At 40.5% G+C, this 21,547-nt stretch overlaps 10 non-coding genes and 16 pseudogenes across 10 annotated transcripts; all 26 read right to left on the reverse strand.

Annotated features, from left to right (window-relative positions):
• Positions 1–52: 52 nt before the first annotated feature.
• Positions 53–171, reverse strand: LOC128033109 (5S ribosomal RNA). Its single transcript, XR_008189444.1, has one exon. It is a non-coding gene; the product is annotated as a 5S ribosomal RNA (ribosomal RNA).
• Positions 172–354: 183 nt separating this feature from the next.
• Positions 355–473, reverse strand: LOC128033349 (5S ribosomal RNA; annotated as a pseudogene).
• A 477-nt stretch (positions 474–950) lies between these two features.
• LOC128033472 (5S ribosomal RNA) lies at positions 951–1,064 on the reverse strand (annotated as a pseudogene).
• A 182-nt stretch (positions 1,065–1,246) lies between these two features.
• On the reverse strand, positions 1,247–1,365 carry LOC128033248 (5S ribosomal RNA; annotated as a pseudogene).
• A 1,344-nt stretch (positions 1,366–2,709) lies between these two features.
• LOC128033496 (5S ribosomal RNA) lies at positions 2,710–2,822 on the reverse strand (annotated as a pseudogene).
• Positions 2,823–3,295: 473 nt separating this feature from the next.
• On the reverse strand, positions 3,296–3,414 carry LOC128033346 (5S ribosomal RNA). Its single transcript, XR_008189529.1, has one exon. It is a non-coding gene; the product is annotated as a 5S ribosomal RNA (ribosomal RNA).
• Positions 3,415–3,596: 182 nt separating this feature from the next.
• LOC128033054 (5S ribosomal RNA) lies at positions 3,597–3,715 on the reverse strand. Its single transcript, XR_008189389.1, has one exon. It is a non-coding gene; the product is annotated as a 5S ribosomal RNA (ribosomal RNA).
• Positions 3,716–4,483: 768 nt separating this feature from the next.
• On the reverse strand, positions 4,484–4,602 carry LOC128033153 (5S ribosomal RNA). Its single transcript, XR_008189487.1, has one exon. It is a non-coding gene; the product is annotated as a 5S ribosomal RNA (ribosomal RNA).
• A 770-nt stretch (positions 4,603–5,372) lies between these two features.
• Positions 5,373–5,491, reverse strand: LOC128033522 (5S ribosomal RNA). Its single transcript, XR_008189561.1, has one exon. It is a non-coding gene; the product is annotated as a 5S ribosomal RNA (ribosomal RNA).
• Positions 5,492–5,675: 184 nt separating this feature from the next.
• LOC128033221 (5S ribosomal RNA) lies at positions 5,676–5,792 on the reverse strand (annotated as a pseudogene).
• Positions 5,793–6,551: 759 nt separating this feature from the next.
• On the reverse strand, positions 6,552–6,668 carry LOC128033429 (5S ribosomal RNA; annotated as a pseudogene).
• Positions 6,669–6,852: 184 nt separating this feature from the next.
• On the reverse strand, positions 6,853–6,971 carry LOC128033253 (5S ribosomal RNA; annotated as a pseudogene).
• A 181-nt stretch (positions 6,972–7,152) lies between these two features.
• LOC128033067 (5S ribosomal RNA) lies at positions 7,153–7,271 on the reverse strand. The gene has a single exon (XR_008189403.1). It is a non-coding gene; the product is annotated as a 5S ribosomal RNA (ribosomal RNA).
• Positions 7,272–7,446: 175 nt separating this feature from the next.
• LOC128033507 (5S ribosomal RNA) lies at positions 7,447–7,561 on the reverse strand (annotated as a pseudogene).
• Positions 7,562–8,037: 476 nt separating this feature from the next.
• LOC128033104 (5S ribosomal RNA) lies at positions 8,038–8,156 on the reverse strand. Its single transcript, XR_008189440.1, has one exon. It is a non-coding gene; the product is annotated as a 5S ribosomal RNA (ribosomal RNA).
• Positions 8,157–8,637: 481 nt separating this feature from the next.
• LOC128033461 (5S ribosomal RNA) lies at positions 8,638–8,754 on the reverse strand (annotated as a pseudogene).
• A 184-nt stretch (positions 8,755–8,938) lies between these two features.
• LOC128033417 (5S ribosomal RNA) lies at positions 8,939–9,057 on the reverse strand (annotated as a pseudogene).
• Positions 9,058–9,784: 727 nt separating this feature from the next.
• On the reverse strand, positions 9,785–9,903 carry LOC128033236 (5S ribosomal RNA; annotated as a pseudogene).
• Positions 9,904–10,087: 184 nt separating this feature from the next.
• Positions 10,088–10,206, reverse strand: LOC128033140 (5S ribosomal RNA). The gene has a single exon (XR_008189475.1). It is a non-coding gene; the product is annotated as a 5S ribosomal RNA (ribosomal RNA).
• A 7,203-nt stretch (positions 10,207–17,409) lies between these two features.
• LOC128033451 (5S ribosomal RNA) lies at positions 17,410–17,522 on the reverse strand (annotated as a pseudogene).
• A 475-nt stretch (positions 17,523–17,997) lies between these two features.
• On the reverse strand, positions 17,998–18,114 carry LOC128033156 (5S ribosomal RNA). Its single transcript, XR_008189491.1, has one exon. It is a non-coding gene; the product is annotated as a 5S ribosomal RNA (ribosomal RNA).
• Positions 18,115–18,292: 178 nt separating this feature from the next.
• On the reverse strand, positions 18,293–18,407 carry LOC128033511 (5S ribosomal RNA; annotated as a pseudogene).
• Positions 18,408–18,588: 181 nt separating this feature from the next.
• On the reverse strand, positions 18,589–18,704 carry LOC128033367 (5S ribosomal RNA; annotated as a pseudogene).
• A 480-nt stretch (positions 18,705–19,184) lies between these two features.
• LOC128033509 (5S ribosomal RNA) lies at positions 19,185–19,301 on the reverse strand (annotated as a pseudogene).
• A 179-nt stretch (positions 19,302–19,480) lies between these two features.
• Positions 19,481–19,598, reverse strand: LOC128033160 (5S ribosomal RNA). Its single transcript, XR_008189495.1, has one exon. It is a non-coding gene; the product is annotated as a 5S ribosomal RNA (ribosomal RNA).
• A 181-nt stretch (positions 19,599–19,779) lies between these two features.
• On the reverse strand, positions 19,780–19,897 carry LOC128033317 (5S ribosomal RNA; annotated as a pseudogene).
• Positions 19,898–21,547: the final 1,650 nt, after the last annotated feature.

The raw sequence follows: 21,547 nt of genomic DNA on the forward strand, positions 1-21,547 counted from the left end.
CCACGTGGAGAAAATGCAACTAACAAAAAACATTATATGAAATAAAATTGGAGGGGTGCAACAGGAGGACTTCCAAGGAGGTCACCCATCCTAGTACTACTCTCGCCCAGGCACGCTTAACTACGGCGTTTTGATGGGATCCGGTGCATTAGTGCTGGTATGATCGCACCTGTCAACTCTTGCGCAATCTATTCATATAAAGGCTGCCCCTTATCGCACTTGCGCCTCGAATTTTAATTCAAGTTTGGCCAAATATTGTTTCAAATTATTTATTTCGCATAACGCAAATAACAAATGAGTTACACCACGTGGAGGAAATGCAACTAAAAACATATTATATAAAATAAAATGGGAGGGGTGCAACACGAGGACTTCCCAGGAGGTCACCCATCCTCATACTACTCTCACCCAAGAACGCTTCAATGCGGAGTTCTGATTGGACCCGATGCATTAGGGCTAGTATGATCGCACCCGTCAACTCTTGTGCAATCTATTCATATAAAGGTTGGCACTTATCGAAAATGTGCCTCGAATTTTAATACAGATTCGACCAAATATCGTTCCAAATTATTTATTTCGCAAAACGCAAATAACGAATGAGTTACACCACGTGAAGAAAATGCAACAAATAAAAATTATATGAAATAAAATGGGAGGGGTGCAATACGAGGACTTCCGAGGAGGTCACCCATCCTACTACTACTCTTGCCTGTGCACGCTTGATCATGAGCTCGATGGGATCCGCATTAGTGCCGGTATGATCGCACTCCACAACTCTTGCGCAATCTATTCATATAAAGGTCTGTCCCTTATCGTGACTTATGCCGAATTTTAATGCAAATTCGATCAATATCATTTCAAATTATTTATTTCTCAAAACGAAAATAATGAATGAGTTACACCATGTGGAGAAAATGCAACTAACAAAAACATTATATGAAATAAAATGGGAGGTGCAACACGAGGACTTCCCAGAGGTTACCCATCCTAGTACTACTTTCGCCAAGCAAATAACTACGGAGTTCGATGGGATCCGGTGCATTAGTGCCGGTATGATCACACCCGCCAACTTTTGCGCAATCTATTCATATAAAGGCGCCTTTATCAAGACATGCGCTCGAATTTGAATGCAAATTCGACCAAATATCGTTTCAATTTATTTATTTCGCAAAACGCGAATAACGAATGAGTTACACCACGTGGAGAAAATGCAACTAAAAAAAATATTATATGAAATAAAATGGGAGGGGAGCAACACGAGGACTTCCAAGGAGGTCACCCATCCTAGTTCTACTCTTGCCCAAATATGCTTAACTGCGGAGTTCTGATGGGATCTAGAGCATTAGTGCTGGTATGATCGCACCCGTCAACTCTTGTGCAATATATTCATATAAAGGCTGCCCCTTATCCCACTTGCGCCTTGAACTTGAAGGCAAATTAGACAAAATATCGTTTCAATTTATTTATTTTGCAAAACACAAATAACGAATGAGTTACACCAGGTGGAGCAAATGCAACAAAAAAAATTATATGAAATAAAATGGGAGTGGCGCAACTCGAGGACTTCCTGTGAGGTCACCCATCCTAGTACTACTCTCGCCAAGCACGCTTAACTACGGCTTTTGATGGGATTTCGCATTAGTGCCGGTATGATCGCACCCGCCAACTTTTGCGCAATCTATTCATAAAAAGGTCGCCCTTATCGATTTGGCGCCGAATTTGAATGCAAATTCAACCAAATATTGTTTCAATTATTTATTTCAAAACGCTAATAACGAATGAGTTACACCACATGGAGAAAATGCAACTAACAAAAACATTATATGTAATAAAATGGAGGAGTGCAACACGAGGACTTCCAGAGGTCACCCATGCTAGTTCTACTCGCCCAAATAAGCTTAATCATGGAGTTCGATGGGATCCGGAGCATTAGTGCCGGTATGATCGACCCACAACTCTTGCGTAATCTATTCATATATAGCTCGCTTCTTATTGCACTTGCGCCAAACCTAATACAAATTCACCAAATATCGCTCCAAATTATTTATTTCACAAAACGCAAATAACTAATGTGTTACACCACGCCGAGAAAACGGAACTAAAAAACCATTATATGAATTAAAATGGAGGGTGCAACACGAGGACTTCCTGTAAGGTCACCCATCCTATTACTACTCTCGCCAAGCACGCTTAATCGCAGAAGTTCGATGGGATCCGGCATTAGTGTGGTATGATCGCACCCATCGCCTCTTGCAATCTATTCATATAAAGGTCTCTTATCGCACTTGTGCCTCAATTTAAATACAAATTCACCAAATATCGCTCCAAGTTATGTATTTCACAAAACGTAAATAACGAATGAGTTACACCACGCCGAGAAAATGCAACTAAAAAACATTATATGAAATAAAATGGGAGGGTGCAACACGAGGACTTCCTGTGAGGTCACCCATCCTAGTACTACTATCGCCAAAGCCGCTTAATCGCAGAGTTCGATGGGATCCGCATTAGTGCCGGTATGGTCGCACCTTCAACTCTTGGGCGATCTATTCATATAAAGGTCGTCTCTTATCGCACTTATGCCTAAATTGAATACAAATTCGACCAAATATCGTTCCAAATTATTTATTTCACAAAACGCAAATAATGAATGTGTTACACCACGTCGAGAAAACGCAACTAAAAAAACTATTATATGAATTAAAATAGAGGGTGCAACACGAGGACTTCTCAAGGTCACCCATCCTAGTACTACTCTCGCCACGCACGCTTAATCGCAGAGTTTTGATGGGATCCGCATTAGTGCCGGTATGATCGCACTCGCCAACTCTTGTGCAATCTATTCATATAAAGGCGCCTCTTATCGACTTGCGCTCGAATTTAAATACAAATTCACCAAATATCGCTCCAAGTTATGTATTTCACAAAACGCAAATAACGTAATGAGTTACACCACGCCGAGAAAATGCAACTAAAAAACATTATATGAAATAAAATGGGAGGGTGCAACACGAGGACTTCCTGCGAGGTCACCCATCCTAGTACTATTATCGCCAAGCGCTTAATCGCAGAAGTTCGATTGATCCGTGCATTAGTGCTCGATGGTCGCACCTTCAACTCTTGCGCGATCTATTCATATAAAGGCTGTCTCTTATCGCACTTGCGCCTCGAAATTGAATACAAATTGGACCAAATATCGTTCCAAATTATTTATTTCACAAAACGCGAATAACGAATGAGTTACACCACGTCGAGAAAAAAAACTAAAAAAACCATTATATGAATTAAAATGGGAGGGGTGCAACACGAGGACTTCCCAGGAGGTCACCCATCCTAGTACTACTCTCACCCAAGCACGCTTAACTGCGGAGTTCTGATGGGATCCGGTGCATTAGTGCTGGTATGATCGCACCCGTCAACTCTTGCGCAATATCTTCATATAAAGGCTGCCCCTTATCTCACTTGCGCCTTGAACTTGAAGGCAAATTAGACAAAATATCGTTTCAATTTATTTATTTTGCAAAACACAAATAACGAATGAGTTACACCAGGAGGAGCAAATGCAACAAAAAAAAATTATATGAAATAAAATGGGAGTGGCGCAACTCGAGGACTTCCCATGAGGTCACCCATCCTAGTACTACTCTCGCCCAAGCACGCTTAACTACGGCGTTTTGATGGGATCCGGTGCATTAGTGCTGGTATGATCGCACCCGTCAACTTTTGCGCAATCTATTCATAAAAGGTCATCTTATCAAGATTTGCTACTCAATTTGAATGCAAATTCACCAAATATCGCTTTCAAATTATTTATTTCCCAAAATGCTAATAACGAATGAGTTACACCACGGGAGAAAATGCAACTAACAAAAACATTATATGAAATAAAATGGGAGGTGCAACACGAGGACTTCCTGTGAGGTTACCCATCCTAGTACTACTTTCTACCAAGCAATTTCAACTACGGAGTTTTGATGGGATCCGCATTAGTGTTGGTATGATCACACCCGCCAACTTTTGCGCAATCTATTCATATAAAGGTCGCCCTTATCAAGATTTTGGCGCTCAATTTGAATGCAAATTCACCAAATATCGTTTAATTTATTTATTTCGCAAAACGCTAATAACGAATGAGTTACACCACGGGAGAAAATGCAACTAAAAAAATATTATATGAAATAAATGGGGGGAGCAACACGAGGACTTCCAAGGAGGTCACCCATCCTAGTTCTACTCGTGCCTAAATATGCTTAATCATGGAGTTCGATGGGATCTAGAGCATTAGTGTCGGTATGATCGCACCTGGCCAACTCTTGCTAATATATTCATGTAAAGGTCGCCCTTATCCGCTTGCGCTTTGAACTTGAAGGCAAATTAGACAAAATATCGTTTCAATTTATTTATTTTGCAAAACACAAATAACGAATGATTTACACCAGGTGGAGCAAATGCAACAAAAAAAATTATATGAAATAAAATGGGAGTGGCGCAACTCGAGGACTTCCCAGGAGGTCACCCATCCTAGTACTACTCTCGCCCAAGCACGCTTAACTATGGCGTTTTGATGGGATTCGGTGCATTAGTGCTGGTATGATCGCACCCGTCAACTTTTGCGCAATCTATTCATAAAAAGGCTGCCCCTTATCGCACTTGCGCCTCGAATTTGAATGCAAATTCAACCAAATATCGTTTCAAATTATTTATTTCACAAAACGCGAATAACGAATGAGTTACACCACATGGAGAAAATGCAACTAACAAAAAACATTATATGTAATAAAATGGGAGGAGTACAACACGAGGACTTCCCAGGAGGTCACCCATGCTAGTTCTACTCTCGCCCAAATAAGCTTAATCATGAGTTCGATGGGATCCTATATTAGTGCCGGTATGATCGACCACAACTCTTGCGTAATCTATTCATATATAGCTCGCTTCTTATTGCACTTGCGCCAAATCGAATACAAATTCACCAAATATCGCTCCAAATTATTTATTTCACAAAACGCAAATAACGAATGTGTTACACCACGCCGAGAAAACGCAACTAAAAAACCATTATATGAATTAAATGGGAGGGTGCAACACGAGGACTTCCTGTAAGGTCACCCATCCTAGTACTACTCTCGCCAAGCACGCTTAATCGCAGAAGTTCGATGGGATCCGTGCATTAGTGTTGGTATGATCGCACCGCCAACTCTTGCGCAATCTATTCATATAAAGGTCGCTTATCGCACTTTGCGCCCAAATTTAAATACAAATTCACCAAATATCGTTCCAAGTTATGTATTTCACAAAACGTAAATAACGAATGAGTTACACCACGTCGAGAAAATGCAACTAAAAAAAATATTATATGAAATAAAATGGGAGGGATGCAACACGAGGACTTCCCAGGAGGTCACCCATCCTAGTACTACTATCGCCCAAGCGCGCTTAACTGCAGAGTTCTGATGGGATCCGGTGCATTAGTGCTGGTATGGTCGCACCCTTCAACTCTTGGGCGATCTATTCATATAAAGGCTGTCTCTTATCGCACTTGCGCCTCGAAATTGAATACAAATTCGACCAAATATCGTTCCAAATTATTTATTTCACAAAACGCAAATAATGAATGTGTTACACCACGTCGAGAAAACGCAACTAAAAAAACCATTATATGAATTAAAATGGGAGGGGTGCAACACGAGGACTTCCCTGAAGGTCACCCATCCTAGTACTACTCTCGCCCAAGCACGCTTAACTGCAGAAGTTCGATGGGATCCGGCATTAGTGTTGGTATGATCGCACCCGTCAACTCTTGCGCAATCTATTCATATAAAGGCTGCCTCTTATCGCACTTGCGCCTCGAATTTAAATACAAATTCGACCAAATATCGTTCCAAGTTATGTATTTCACAAAACGTAAATAACGAATGAGTTACACCACGTCGAGAAAATGCAACTAAAAAAAACATTATATTAAATAAAATGGAGGGTGCAACACGAGGACTTCCTGTAAGGTCACCCATCCTAGTACTACTATCGCCAAGCGCCGCTTAATCGCAGAGTTCGATTGATCCGCATTAGTGCCGGTATGGTCGCACCTTCAACTCTTGCGCGATCTATTCATATAAAGGTCGCTCTTATCGCACTTGCGCCAAATTGAATACAAATTCACCAAATATCGCTCCAAATTATTTATTTCACAAAACGCAAATAACGTAATGAGTTACACCACGCCGAGAAAAAACTAAAAACCATTATACTAATTAAATGGAGGGTGCAACATGAGGATTTCTGCGAGGTCACCCATCCTAGTACTACTCTCGCCAAGCACGCTTGATCATGAGTTCGATGGGATCCGTGCATTAGTGCTGGTATGATCGCACCCGCCAACTCTTGCGCAATATCTTCATATAAAGGCTGCCCCTTATCCCACTTGCGCCTTGAACTTGAAGGCAAATTAGACAAAATATCGTTTCAATTTATTTATTTTGCAAAACACAAATAACGAATGAGTTACACCAGGAGGAGCAAATGCAACAAAAAAAATTATATGAAATAAAATGGAGTGGCGAACTCGAGGACTTCCTGTGAGGTCACCCATCCTAGTACTACTCTCGCCCAAGCACGCTTAACTATGGCGTTTTGATGGGATCCGCATTAGTGCCGGTATGATCGCATCTGGCCAACTTTTTGCAATCTATTCATAAAAAGGTCGCCTTTATCAAGATTTTGTGCCTCAATTTGAATGCAAATTCACCAAATATCGTTTCAAATTATTTATTTCGCAAAATGCGAATAACGAATGAGTTACACCACGTGGAGAAAATGCAACTAACAAAAAACATTATATGAAATAAAATGGGAGGGGTGCAACACGAGGACTTCTCAGGAGGTCACCCATGCTAGTTCTACTCTCTCCCAAATATGCTTAACTGCGGAGTTCTGATGGGATCCGGAGCATTAGTGCTGGTATGATCGGACCCGTCAGCTCTTGCGCAATATATTCATATAAAGGCTGCTCTTCATGCCACTTGCACATTGAATTTGAAGGCAAATTAGACAAAATATCGACTCAATTTATTTATTTTGCAAAACACAAATAACGAATGAGTTACACCAGGTGGAGCAAATGCAACAAAAAAAATTATATGAAATAAAATGGAAGTGGTGCATCACGAGGACTTCCCAGTAGGTCACCCATCCTAGTACTACTATCGCCCTAGCACACTTAACTGCAGAGTTCTGATGGGATCCGATGCATTTGTGCTGGTATGATCGCACCCGTCAACTCTTGCGCAATCTATTCATATAAAGGTCATCTTATCGCACTTGGCGCCAAACCTAATACAAATTCACCAAATATCGCTCCAAATTATTTATTTCACAAAACGCAAATAACTAATGTGTTGCACCACGCCGAAAACGCAACTAAAAAACCATTATATGAATTAAAATGGGAGGGTGCAACACGAGGACTTCCCGTAAAGTCACCCATCCTAGTACTACTCTCCCAAGCACGCTTAACTACTTGAGTTCGATGGGATCCGGCATTAGTGCTAGTATGATCACACCCACAACTCTTGCTAATCTATTCATATATAGGTCGCCTCTTATTGCACTTATACTCGAATTTAAATACAAATTCGACCAAATATCGCTCCAAGTTATGTATTTCACAAAACGCTAATAACGAATGAGTTACACCACGCCGAGAAAATGCAACTAAAAAACATTATATGAAATAAAATGGGAGGGTGCAACACGAGGACTTCGTGAGGTCACCCATCCTAGTACTACACTCGCTTTCAAGACGCTTGATCATGGAGTTCGATTGATCCGTGCATTATCACTGGTATGATCGCATCTGGCCAACTCTAGCGCAATCTATTAATATAAAGGTCGCCTTTTCAAGATTTTGCCTCGAATTTGAATGCAAATTCCACCAAATATCATTTCAAATTATGTATTTCGCACAACGCAAATAACGAATGAGTTACACCACATGGAGAAAATGTGACTAAAAAAAATATTATATGAAATAAAATGGGAGGGGTGCAACACGAGGACTTCCCAGGAGGTCACCCATCCTCGTACTACTGTCGCCCAAGCACGCTTCAATGCGGAGTTCTGATGGGATCCGATGCATTAGTGCTAGTATGATTGCACCCGTCAACTCTTGTGCCATCTATTCATATAAAGGTTGCCCCTTATCGCAAATGCGCCTCGAATTTTAATGCAAATTCGACCAAATATTGTTTCAAATTATTTATTTCGCAAAACGCAAATAACGAACGAGTTACACCACGTGAAGAAATTGCAACTAAAAAAAATTATATGAAATAAAATGGGAAGGGTGCAATACGAGGACTTCCCAGGAGGTTACCTAGCCTAGTACTACTCTCGCCTGTGCACGCTTGATCATGAGTTCGATGGGATCCGACAAGAGTGCTTGTATGATCGCACTACCAACTCTTCCGCAATCTATTCATATAAAGGCTGCCCCTTATCGCACTTGTGCCTCGAATTTTAATGCAAATTCGACCGAATATCGTTTCAAATTATTTATTTCACATAACACAAATAATGAATGAGTTAGACCATGTGGAGAAAATGCAACTAACAAATAACATTATATGAAATAAAATGGGAGGAGTGCAACACGAGGACTTCCCGTGAGGTCACCCATCCTAGTACTACTCGCCAAGCACGCTTAATCATGGGCGCTTGAATGGGATCCGGTGCATTAGTGCTGGTATGATCGCACCCGTCAACTCTTGTGCAATCTATTCATATAAAGGCTGCCCCTTATCGCACTTGCGCCTCGAATTTCAATGTAATTTCGACCAAATATCATTTCAAATTATTTATTTCGCACAACGCAAATAACGAATGAGTTACACCACGTGGAGAAAATGCAACTGAAAAAAACATTATATGAAATAAAATGGGATGGGTGCAACACGAGGACTTCCCAGGGTGTCACCCATCCTCGTACTACTCTCACCCAAGCACGCTTCAATGCGGAGTTCTGATGGGATACCATGCATTAGTGCTAGTATCATCGCACTCGTCAACTCTTGTGCAATCTATTCATATAAAGGTTGCCCCTTATCGTAAATGCGCCTCGAATTTTAATGCAAATTGGACCAAATATCGTTTCAAATTATTTATTTCGCAAAACTCAAATAACGAATGAGTTACTCCACGTGGAGAAAATGCAACGAAAAAAAATTATATGAAATAAAATGGGAGGGTGCAATACGAGGACTTCCAGAGGTCACCCAAATTTAGTACTACTCTCGCCTGCACGCTTGAGTAACTGAGTTCGATGGGATCCAAGGCATTAGTGTCGGTATGATCGCACTCACAACTCTAGCGCAATCTATTAATATAAAGGCTGCCATTATCGCACTTGCGCCTCGAATTTGAATGCAAATTTGACCAAATATTGTTTCAAATTATTTATATCGCAAAACGCAAATAACGAATGAGTTAGACCACGTGGAGAAAATGCAACTAAAAAAAACATTATATGAAATAAAATGAGATGGGTGCAACACGAGGACTTCCCAGGATGTCACCCACCCTAGTAATACTCTCGCCCAAGCACGCTTCACCGCGGCATTTGAATGGGATCCGCATTAGTCCCGGTATGATCGCACTCACAACTCTTCATGCAATCCATTCATATAAAGGCGCCTTTATCGCATTTTGCACAATCCATTCATATAAGGAATTAGTTACACCACGTGAAGAAAATGCAACTAAAAAAAATATTATATGAAATAAAATGGGAAGGGTTCAACGCGAGGACTTCCCAGGAGGTCACCCATCCTCGTACTACTCTCGCCCAAACTTACTTAACTGCGGAGTTCTGATGGGATCCGATGCATTAGTGCTAGTGTGATCGCACCCATCAACTCTTGTGCAATCTATTCATATAAAGGTTGGCACTTATCGCAAATGCGGCTCGAATTTTAATGCAAATTCGACAAAATATCGTTTCAAATTAGTTATTTCGTAAAACGCAAATAATGAATAAGTTACACCACGTGAAGAAAATGCAACAAATAAAAATATTATATGAAATAAAATGGGAGGGGTGCAACACGAGGACCTCCTAGGAGGTCACCCATCCTAGTACTACTCTCATCCAAGCACGCTTAGCTGTAGAGTTCTGATGGGATCCGGTACATTAGTGCTGGTATCATAGCTCCCATCAACTCTTGTGCAATCTAATCATATAAAGGCTGCCCCTTATCGCACTTGCAGCTCGAATTTGAATACAAATACGACCAAATATCGTTCCAAATTATTTATTTCACAAAACGCAAATAAGGAATGAGTTACACCACGTCGAGAAAACGCAACTAAAGAAACCATTATATGAAATAAAAAGGGAAGGGTGCAACACGAGAACATCCCATGAGGTCACCCATCCTAGTACTACTCTCGCCAAGGTGCTTAATCATGAGTTCGATGGGATCCGGCATTAGTGCCGGTATGATCGCACCTCCGCCAACTCTTGCGCAATCTATTCATATAAAGGTCGCCGCTTATCGCTTCTTGCTACCAAATTGAATACAAATTCGACCAAATATCGCTCCAAATTATTTATTTCACAAAACGCAAATAAGGAATGAGTTACACCACGTCGAGAAAACGCAACTAAAGAAACCATTATATGAAATAAAAAGGGAGGGGTGCAACACGAGAACATCCCATGAGGTCACCCATCCTAGTACTACTCTCGCCAAGCAGTGCTTAATCATGAGTTCGATGGGATCCAAGGCATTAGTGCCGTATGATCGCACCTCGCCTACTTCTACGCAATCTATTCAATAAAGGCTCGCCTCTTATCGAGACTTGGCGCCAATTTAAATGAAAATTCACCAAAAATCGCTTCAACTTATTTACTTCACAAAACGCAAATAATGAATGAGTTACACCACGCCGAGAAAACGCAACTAAAAAACATTATATGAAATAAAATGGTGGGTGCAACACGAGGATTTTCAGAGGTCACCCATCTTAGTACTACTCGTCAAGCACGCTTAATCATGGAGTTCGATGGGATCCTGCATTAGTGCCGGTATGATCGCACCGCCAACTCTTGCGCAAGAACCTATTCCTAAAAAGGTCATTTTCTTATCGTTTCGTGAGCCTCAATTTGAATACAAATGCGACAAAATATTGTTTCAAATTATTTATTTCACAAAACGCAAATAACGAATGAGCTACAAAGAAGTCGAGAAAATGCAACTAAAAAAAATTATATGAAATAAAATGGGAGGGTGCAACATGTGGAATTCCTGTGAGGTCATCCATCCTAGTACTACTCTCGCCAAGCACGCTTAATCATGAGTTCGATGGGATCCTGCATTAGTGCGGTATGATCGCACTCGGCCAACTCTGCGCAACCTATTCATAAAAAGGTCATCATATCGTATTTCGAGCCTCAATTTGAATACAAATGCGAAAAAATATTGTTTCAAATTATTTATTTCACAAAACGCAAATAACGAATGAGCTACAAAGAAGTCGAGAAAATGCAACTAAAAAAACATTATATGAAATAAAATGGAGGTGCAACACGTGAATTCTCAGAGGTCACCCATCCTAGTACTACTCGCCAAGCACGCTTAGTCGCCAAGTTCGATGGGATCCGGCATTAGGGTCGGTATGATCGCACTCTGGCCAACTCTGCGCAATCTATTCATATAAAGGTCGCCCTTTATCGATTTTGCGCCTAATTTAAGGCAAATTCGACCAAATATTGTTTCAAATTATTTATTTTACAAAATGCAAATAACGAATGAGTTACACCACGCCGAGAAAACGCAACTAAAAAAAAATTATATGAAATAAAATGGAGGGTGCAACACGGAATTCCTGTGAGGTCACCCATCCTAGTACTACTCTCGCCAAGCACGCTTAATCATGGAGTTCGATGGGATCCGCATTAGGCTGGTATGATCGCATCGGCCAACTCTCTGCGCAATCTATTCATATAAAGGTCGCCTTTATCAAGACTTCTGCCTCCAATTTAAAGGCAATTCGACCAAATATTGTTTCCAATTATTTATTTCACAAAATGCAAATAACGAATGAGTTACACCACGCCGAGAAAATGCAACTAAATAAAAACATTCTATGAAATAAATGGGAGGTGCAACACGAGGATTTCCTGCGAGGTCACCCATCCTAGTACTACTCGCCCAAAGACGCTTCATCGCGGAGTTCGATGGGATCCGCATTATTGTCGGTATGATCGCACATTTCAACTCTTGCTAATCTATTCGTAAAGGTTGCCCTTATCACGCTTGCGCCAAATTAATGGCAAATTCGACCAAATATTGTTTCAAATTATTTATTTCACAAAACGAATAACGTAATGAGTTACACCACGCCGAGAAAATGCAACTAAAAAACCATTATATGAATTAAAATGGGAGGGTGCAATACGAGCACTTCCTGCGAGGTCACCCATCGTAGTACTACTCTCGCCTGCCGCTTAATCATGAGTTCGATGGGATCCGCATTAGTGCCGGTATGATCGCACCCACAACTCTTGCGCAACCTATTCATAAAAAGGTCATCGTTATCGCATTTTGAGCCTCAATTTGAATACAAATGCTATTAAAATATTGTTTCAAATTATTTACTTCACAAAACGCAAATAACTAATGAGCTACAAGAAGTCGAGAAAATGCAACTAAAAAACATTATATGAAATAAAATGGGAGGTGCAACACGTGGAATTCCTGTGAGGTCACCCATCCTAGTACTACTCGCCAAGCATGCTTAATCGCGAAGTTCGATGGGATCCTGCATTAGGGCTGGTATGATCGCATCTGCCAACTCTTGCGCAATCTATTCATATAAAGGTCGCCTTTATCGCATTTTGCGCCGAATTTAAGGCAAATTCGACCAAATATTGTTTCAAATTATTTATTTTACAAAATGCAAATAACTAATGAGTTACACCACGCCGAGAAAACGCAACTAAAAAAAATTATATGAAATAAAATGGAGGGTGCAACACGGAATTCCTGCGAGGTCACCCATCCTAGTACTACTCGCCAAGCACGCTTAATCATGAGTTCATGGGATCCGGCATTAGGTCTGGTATGATCGCACCCGCCAACTCTTGCGTAATCTATTCATATAAAGGTCGCCTTTATCAAGACTTGCGCCGAATTTAAAGGCAATTCACCAAATATTGTTTCCAATTATTTATTTCACAAAATGCAAATAACGAATGAGTTACACCACGCCGAGAAAATGCAACTAAATAAAACATTCTATGAAATAAAATGGAGGGTGCAACACGAGGACTTCCTCAGAGGTCACCCATCCTAGTACTACTCGCCCAAAGACGCTTCATCATGGAGTTCGATGGGATCCGGCATTATTGCCGGTATGATCGCACTCACAACTCTTGCGCAATCTATTCGTATAAAGGTTGCCCTTATCACGCTTATGCCTCTAAATTAATGGCAAATTCGACCAAATATTGTTTCAAATTATTTATTTCACAAAACGAATAACGAATGAGTTACACCACGCCGAGAAAATGCAACTAAAAAACCATTATATGAATTAAATGGGAGGTGCAATACGAGCACTTCCTCAGAGGTCACCCATCGTAGTACTACTCTCGCCAAGCGCCGCTTAATCATGCGAGTTCGATGGGATCCGGCATTAGTGCCGGTATGATCGCACTCACAACTCTTGCGCAATCTATTCATAAAAGGTCATCTTATCAAGATTTTCGCCTAATTTGAATACAAATTGACCAAATATCGCTCCAAATTATTTACTTCACTAAACGCAAATAACGTAATGAGTTACACCACGCCGAGAAAACGCAACTAAAAAAACATTATATGAAATAAAATGGCAGGGTGCAACACGAGGACTTCCTCAGAGGTCACCAATCCTAGTACTACTCTCTCCTGTGCACGCTTAATCATGAGTTCGATGGGATCCGCATTATCGCCGTATGATCGCATCTGCCAACTCTTGCGCAATCTATTCATAAAAGGTGCTCTTATCAAGATTTTATGCCAATTTGAATACAAATTCGACAAAATATCGCTTCAAATTATTTATTTCACAAAACGCAAATAATGAATGAGTTACACCACGCCGAGAAAATGCAACTAAAAAAATATTATATGAAATAAAATGGGAGGTGCAACACGAGGACTTCCTGTGAGGTCACCCATCCTAGTGCTACTCGCCAAGCACGCTTAACCGCTGGAGTTCGAGGGATCCAGGCATTAGTGCCGGTATGATCGCACCTGCCAATTCTTGCACAATCTATTCATATAAAGGCAGCCCTTATCAAGATTTATGCGGCCAAATTTGAATACAAATTTGACAAAATATCGCTTTCAAATTATTTATTTCACAAAACGCAAATAACGAATGAGTTACATCACGCCGAGAAAATGCAACTAAAAAATTATATGAAATAAAATGGAGGTGCAACACGAGGACTTCCTCAGAGGTCACCTATCCTAGTACTACTCGCCAAGCACGCTTAACTACTTGAGTTCGATGGGATCCGCATTAGTGCCGGTATGATCGCACTGGCCAACTCTGCGCAATCTATTCATAAAAGGTCGCTTATCGCGATTTTGCGCCGAATTTGAATACAAATTCACCAAATATCGCTCCAAATTATTTACTTCACGTAAACGCAAATAGCGTAATGAGTTACACCACGCCGAGAAAACGCAACTAAAAAAAAACATTATATGAAATAAAATGGCAGGGTGCAACACGAGGACTTCCCAGAGGTCACCAATCCTAGTACTACTTCTCCTGTGCACGCTTAATCATGGAGTTCGATGGGATCCGGCATTAGTGCCGTATGATCGCACCACAACTCTTGCGCAATCTATTCATAAAAGGTGCTTCTTATCAAGATTTTATGCCGAATTTGAATACAAATTGACAAAATATCGCTTCAAATTATTTATTTCACAAAACGCAAATAATGAATGAGTTACACCACGCCGAGAAAATGCAACTAAAAAATATTATATGAAATAAAATGGGAGGGTGCAACACGAGGACTTCCTGTGAGGTCACCCATCCTAGTGCTACTCGCCAAGCACGCTTAATCATGCTGAGTTCGATGGGATCCAAAGTATTAGTTCCGTATGATCGCACCCACAATTCTTGCACAATCTATTCATATAAAGGCGCCCCTTATCAAGATTTCATGCGCCAAATTTGAATACAAATTGACAAAATATCGCTTCAAATTATTTATTTCACGTAATCGCAAATAACGTAATGAGTTACACCACGCCGAGAAAATGCAACTAAATAAAACATTCTATGAAATAAAATGGAGGGTACAAAGACGAGGACTTCCTGTGAGGTCACCCATCCTAGTACTACACTCTACCAAGGACGCTTAACTAAGGAGTTCGATGGGATCCTGCATTATTGCTGGTATGATCGCATCTGCCTATTCTGGCGCAATCTATTCACATAAAGGTTGCCCTTATCGCAATTATGCTCAATTTAAAGGCAAATTCACCAAATATTGTTTCAAATTATTTATTTCACAAAACGCAAATAACGAATGAGTTACATCACGCCGAGAAAATGCAACTAAAAAAATTATATGAAATAAAATGGGAGGGTGCAACACGAGGACTTCCTGTGAGGTCACCTATCCTAGTACCACTCTCGCCAAGCACGCTTAACTCGAGTTCGATGGGATCCCGCATTAGTGCCGGTATGATCGCACTCGCCAACTCTGCGCAATCTATTCATATAAAGGAGCCTCTTATCAGAGCTTGCGCCTCAATTTGAATACAATTCACCAAATATCATTCCAAATTATTTACTTCACTAAACGCAAATAACGAATGAGTTACACCACGCTGAGAAAACGCAACTAAAAAAACATTATATGAAATAAAATGGCAGGGTGCAACACGAGGACTTCCTGCGAGGTCACCAACTTAGTACTACTTTCGCCAAGCACGCTTGATCATGAGTTCGACGGGATCCGGCATTAGTCGGTATGATCGCACCCGCCAACTCTCATGCAATCTATTCATATAAAGGTTGCCTCTTATCGCACTTGGGCCTCAATTTGAATAGAAATTTACAAAATATCCTTTCAAATTATTTATTTCACAAAACGCAAATAACGAATGAGTTACACCACGCCGAGAAAATGCAACTAAAAAGCATTATATGAAATAAAATGGAGGGTGCAACACGAGGACTTCCCAGAGGTCACCCATCCTAGTGCTACTCTCGCCAAGCACGCTTTAATCATGAGTTCGATAGGATCCGGCATTAGTGCCGGTATGATCGCACCCGCCAATCTCGGTAATAATCTATTCATATACGCCTTTATTTATTTTTTATGGGTCAATTTGAATACAAATTCGACAAAATATCGCTTCAAATTATTTATTTCACAAAACGCAAATAACGAATGAGTTACACCACGCCAAGAAAATGCAACTAAAAATACATTATATGAAATAAAATGGGAGGAGTGCAACACGGATTTCCTCAGAGGTCACCCATCCTAGTACTACTCGCGCCAAGCACGCTTGATCATGGAGTTCGATGGGATCCGGCATTAGTGCTGGTATGATCGCACTGGCCAACTGCTTGCACAATCTATTCATATAAGGGCTGCCGCTTATCAAGATTTATGCGCGTCAATTTGAACACAAATTCGACAAAATATCGCTTTCAAATTATTTATTTCACAAAACGCAAATAACGTAATGAGTTACACCACGCCGAGAAAATGCAACTAAAAATACATTATATGAAATAAAATGAGGAGGGTGCAACACGTGGACTTCCTGTGAGGTCACCCATCCTAGTACTACTCGCCAAGCACGCTTAATCATGAGTTCTCATGGGATCCTGCATTAGTGTCGGTATGATCGCACTGGCCAACTCTTGCGCAATCTATTCATATAAAGGCCGGCTTATCAGTACTTAACCTCGAATTTGAATACAAATTCACAAAATATCGCTTTCAAATTATTTATTTCACAAAACGCAAATAACGAATGAGTTACACCACGCCGAGAAAATGCAACTAAAAAACATTATATGAAATAAAATGGAAGGGTGCAACACGAGGACTTTCTGCGAGGTCACCCATCCTAGTACTACTCTCGCCAAGCATGCTTAGTCATGAGTTCTTCGATGGGATCCTGCATTAGTGTTGGTATGATCGCACCCACAACTCTTGCGCAATCTATTCATATAAAGGTCCGCTTATCACACTTGTGCCTCGAATTTGAATACAAATTCTACCAAATATCGCTTCAAATTATTTATTTCACAAAACGCAAATAACGAATGAGTTACACCACGTCTGAAAATGCAACTAAAAAACATTATATGAAATAAAATGGGAGGGTGCAACACGAGGACTTCCTCAAGAGGTCACCCATCCTAGTACTACTCTCGCCAAGCACGCTTAATACGGAGTTCGATGGGATCCGCATTAGTGCGGTATGATCGCACCGCCAACTCTTGCGCAACCTATTCATATAAAGGCTGCCTTTTATCCCACTTGCGCCTCGATTTTGAATACAAATTAGACAAAATATCGCTTCAAATTATTTATTTCACAAAACGCAAATAACGAATGAGTTACACCACGCCGAGAAAATGCAACTAAAAAACATTATATGAAATAAAATGGGAGGGTGCAACACGAGGACTTCTCAGAGGTCACCCATCCTAGTACTACTCGCCCAAGCACGCTTAGTCATGGAGTTCGATGGGATCCTTGCATTCTTGTTGGTATGATCGCACCGCCAACTCTTGCGCAATCTATTCATATAAAGCGCCGCTTATCACACTTGTGCTCGAATTTGAATGCAAATTCGACCAAATATCATTTCAAATTATGTATTTTACAAAACGCAAATAACGAATGAGTTACACCACGTCGAGAAAATGCAACTAAAAAAAAACATTATATGAAATAAAATGGGAGGGGTGCAACACGAGGACTTCCCAAGAGGTCACCCATCCTAGTACTACTCTCGCCCAAGCACGCTTAATGCGGAGTTCGATGGGATCCGATGCATTAGTTCTAGTATGATCGCACCCGCCAACTCTTGTGCAATCTATTCATATAAAGGCCGCCCCTTATCGCACTTCAACTCGAATTTGAATACAAATTCGACCAAATATCGCTTCAAATTATTTATTTCACAAAACGCAAATAACGAATGAGTTACACCACGCCGAGAAAATGCAACTAAAAAACATTATATGAAATAAAATGGGGGTGCAACACGAGGACTTTCGAGGAGGTCACCCATCCTAGTACTACTCTCGCCAAGGACGCTTAACTGCGGAGTTCGATGGGATCCTGCAGTATTGTCGGTATGATCGCACTGATCAACTCTTCATGCAATCTATTCATATAAAGGCGCCCCTTATCACACTTCTGCGTCAATTTGAATACAAATTAGACCAAATATCGTTTCAAATTATTTATTTCACAAAACGCAAATAACGAATGAGTTACACCACGTGGAGAAAATGCAACTAAAAAAACATTATATGAAATAAAATGGGAGGGTGCAACACGAGGACTTCCCAGAGGTCACCCATCCTAGTACTACTCTCGCCAAGCACGCTTAATCTGCGGAGTTCGATGGGATCCGGTGCATTAGTGCGGTATGATCGCACGATCAACTCTTGCGCAATCTATTCATATAAAGGTCGCCTTATCGATTTTGAGCCTCGAATTTGAATACAAATTCGACCAAATATCATTTCAAATTATTTATTTCACAAAACGCAAATAACGAATGAGTTACACCACGTCGAGAAAATGCAACTAAAAAACATTATATGAAATAAAATGGATGGGTGCAATACGAGGACTTCCCAGAGGTCACCCATCCTAGTACTACTCTCACACCAAGCACGCTTAATCGGAGTTTCGATGGGATCCCATGCATTAGTGCTGGTATGATCGCATTTCGTCAACTCTTGTGCAATCTATTCATATAAAGGTTGCCTTTATAAGATATTTCGCGCCGAATTTGAATACAAATTCGACCAAATATCGTTTCAAATTATTTATTTCACAAAACGCAAATAACGAATGAGTTACACCACGTCGAGAAAATGCAACTAAAAAAAACATTATATGAAATAAAATGGGAGGGGTGCAACACGAGGACTTCCGAAGAGGTCACCCATCCTAGTACTACTCTCGCCAAGCACGCTTAATCATGAGTTCGAGATGGGATCCGGCATTAGTCTTTGGTATGATCGCACCCGTCAACTCTTGCGCAATCTATTCATATAAAGGTTGCCCTTATCGCACTTCGCCTCAATTTGAAGGCAAATTTGACCAAATATTGTTTCAAATTATTTATTTCACAAAACGCAAATAACGAATGAGTTACACCACGCCGAGAAAATGCAACTAAAAAACATTATATGAAATAAAATGAGGAGGGTGCAACACGAGGACTTCCCAGAGGTCACCCATCCTAGTACTACTCTCGCCCAAAGACGCTTAAACTGCGGAGTTCGATGGGATCCGGTGCATTAGTGCCGGTATGATCGCACCCGTCAACTCTTGCGCAATCTATTCATATAAAGGTTGCCCCTTATCACTTCTGCCTCAATTTAAATGGCAAATTCGACCAAATATCATTTCAAATTATTTATTTCACAAAACGCAAATAACGTAATGAGTTACACCACGCCGAGAAAATGCAACTAAAAAAACATTATATGAAATAAAATGGGAGGGTGCAACACGAGGACTTCCTCAGAGGTCACCATCCTAGTACTACTCTCGCCCAAACACGCTTAATCTGCGGAGTTCGATGGGATCCGATGCATTAGTGCTAGTATGATCGCACCCCAACTCTTGCGCAATCTATTCATATAAAGGTTGGCACTTATCAAGAATTATCTTCGAATTTTAATACAAATTCGACAAAATATCGTTCAAATTAGTTATTTCAAGTAACGCAAATAATGAATGAGTTACACCACGATGAAGAAAATGCAACAAATAAAAATATTATATGAAATAAAATGGGAGGGTGCAACACGAGGACCTCCTAGAGGTCACCCATCCTAGTACTACTCTCATCCAAGCACGCTTAATCATGAGTTACGATGGGATCCGGTACATTAGTCTTCGGTATCATAGCTCCCATCAACTCTTGCGCAATCTATTCATATAAAGGGCTGCCTTATCGCACTTGCGGCTCGAATTTGAATACAAATTCGACCAAATATCGCTTCAAATTATTTATTTCACAAAACGCAAATAAGGAATGAGTTACACCACGCCGAGAAAATGCAACTAAAAAAACATTATATGAAATAAAAGGGAGGGTGCAAACGAGAACATCCAGAGGTCACCCATCCTAGTACTACTCTCGCCTAAGCACGCTTAGTCATGAGTTCGATGGGATCCGGTGCATTAGTCTTTGGTATGATCGCATGCAAATCAACTCTTAGCAATCTATTCATATAAAAGTCGTGCAGCTTATCGCTCTTTGCGCTCGAATTTGAATACAAATTCGACCAAATATCGTTCCAAATTATTTATTTCTAAAACGCAAATAACGTAATGAGTTACACCACGCCGAGAAAATGCAACTAAAAAAAACATTATATGAAATAAAATGGAGGGTGCAACACGAGGACATCCCAGAGGTCACCCATCCTAGTACTACTCTCGCCAAGCACGCTTAGCTGCGGAGTTCGATGGGATCCGCAGATAGTCTTTGGTATGATCGCATTCGGCCAACTCTTGCGCAATCTATTCATATAAAGGCTGCCCTTATCGCACTTCGCCTCAATTTAAATACAAATTAGACAAAATATCGTTTCAAATTATTTATTTCACAAAACGCAAATAATGAATGAGTTACACCACGCCGATAAAATGCAACTAAAAAATATTATATGAAATAAAATGGTGGGGTGCAACACGAGGACTTCAGGAGGTCACCCATCCTAGTACTACTCTAAATGAAGCACGCTTAAGCTGCGAGTTACGATGGGATCCAGTGCATTAGTCTTTGGTATGATCGCACCTGGTCAACTCTTGCGCAATCTATTCCTATAAAGGCTTTTGCCTCTTATCGTTCGTGAGCCTCGAATTTGAATACAAATGCGACAAAATATTGTTTCAAATTATTTATTTCACAAAACGCAAATAACGAATGAGCTCTGACATCACGCCGAGAAAATGCAACTAAAAAAATTATATGAAATAAAATGGGAGGGTGCAACATGTGGAATTCCCGGAGGTCACCTATCCTAGTACTACTCTCGCCAAGCACGCTTAACTGCGGAGTTCGATGGGATCCCGTGCATTAGTGCTTTGGTATGATCGCCGAAATCAACTCTTGCGCCTATTCATAAAAGGCTGCTCTTATCGTACTTGAGCCTCGAATTTGAATACAAATTCGACAAAATATTATTTCAAATTATTTATTTCACAAAAGCGCAAATAACGAATGAGCTCTGACAAATCGAGAAAATGCAACTAAAA

This window comes from Gossypium raimondii, chromosome 9 (genome assembly GCF_025698545.1).
Source record: "Gossypium raimondii isolate GPD5lz chromosome 9, ASM2569854v1, whole genome shotgun sequence".
Lineage (NCBI taxonomy): Eukaryota > Viridiplantae > Streptophyta > Magnoliopsida > Malvales > Malvaceae > Gossypium > Gossypium raimondii.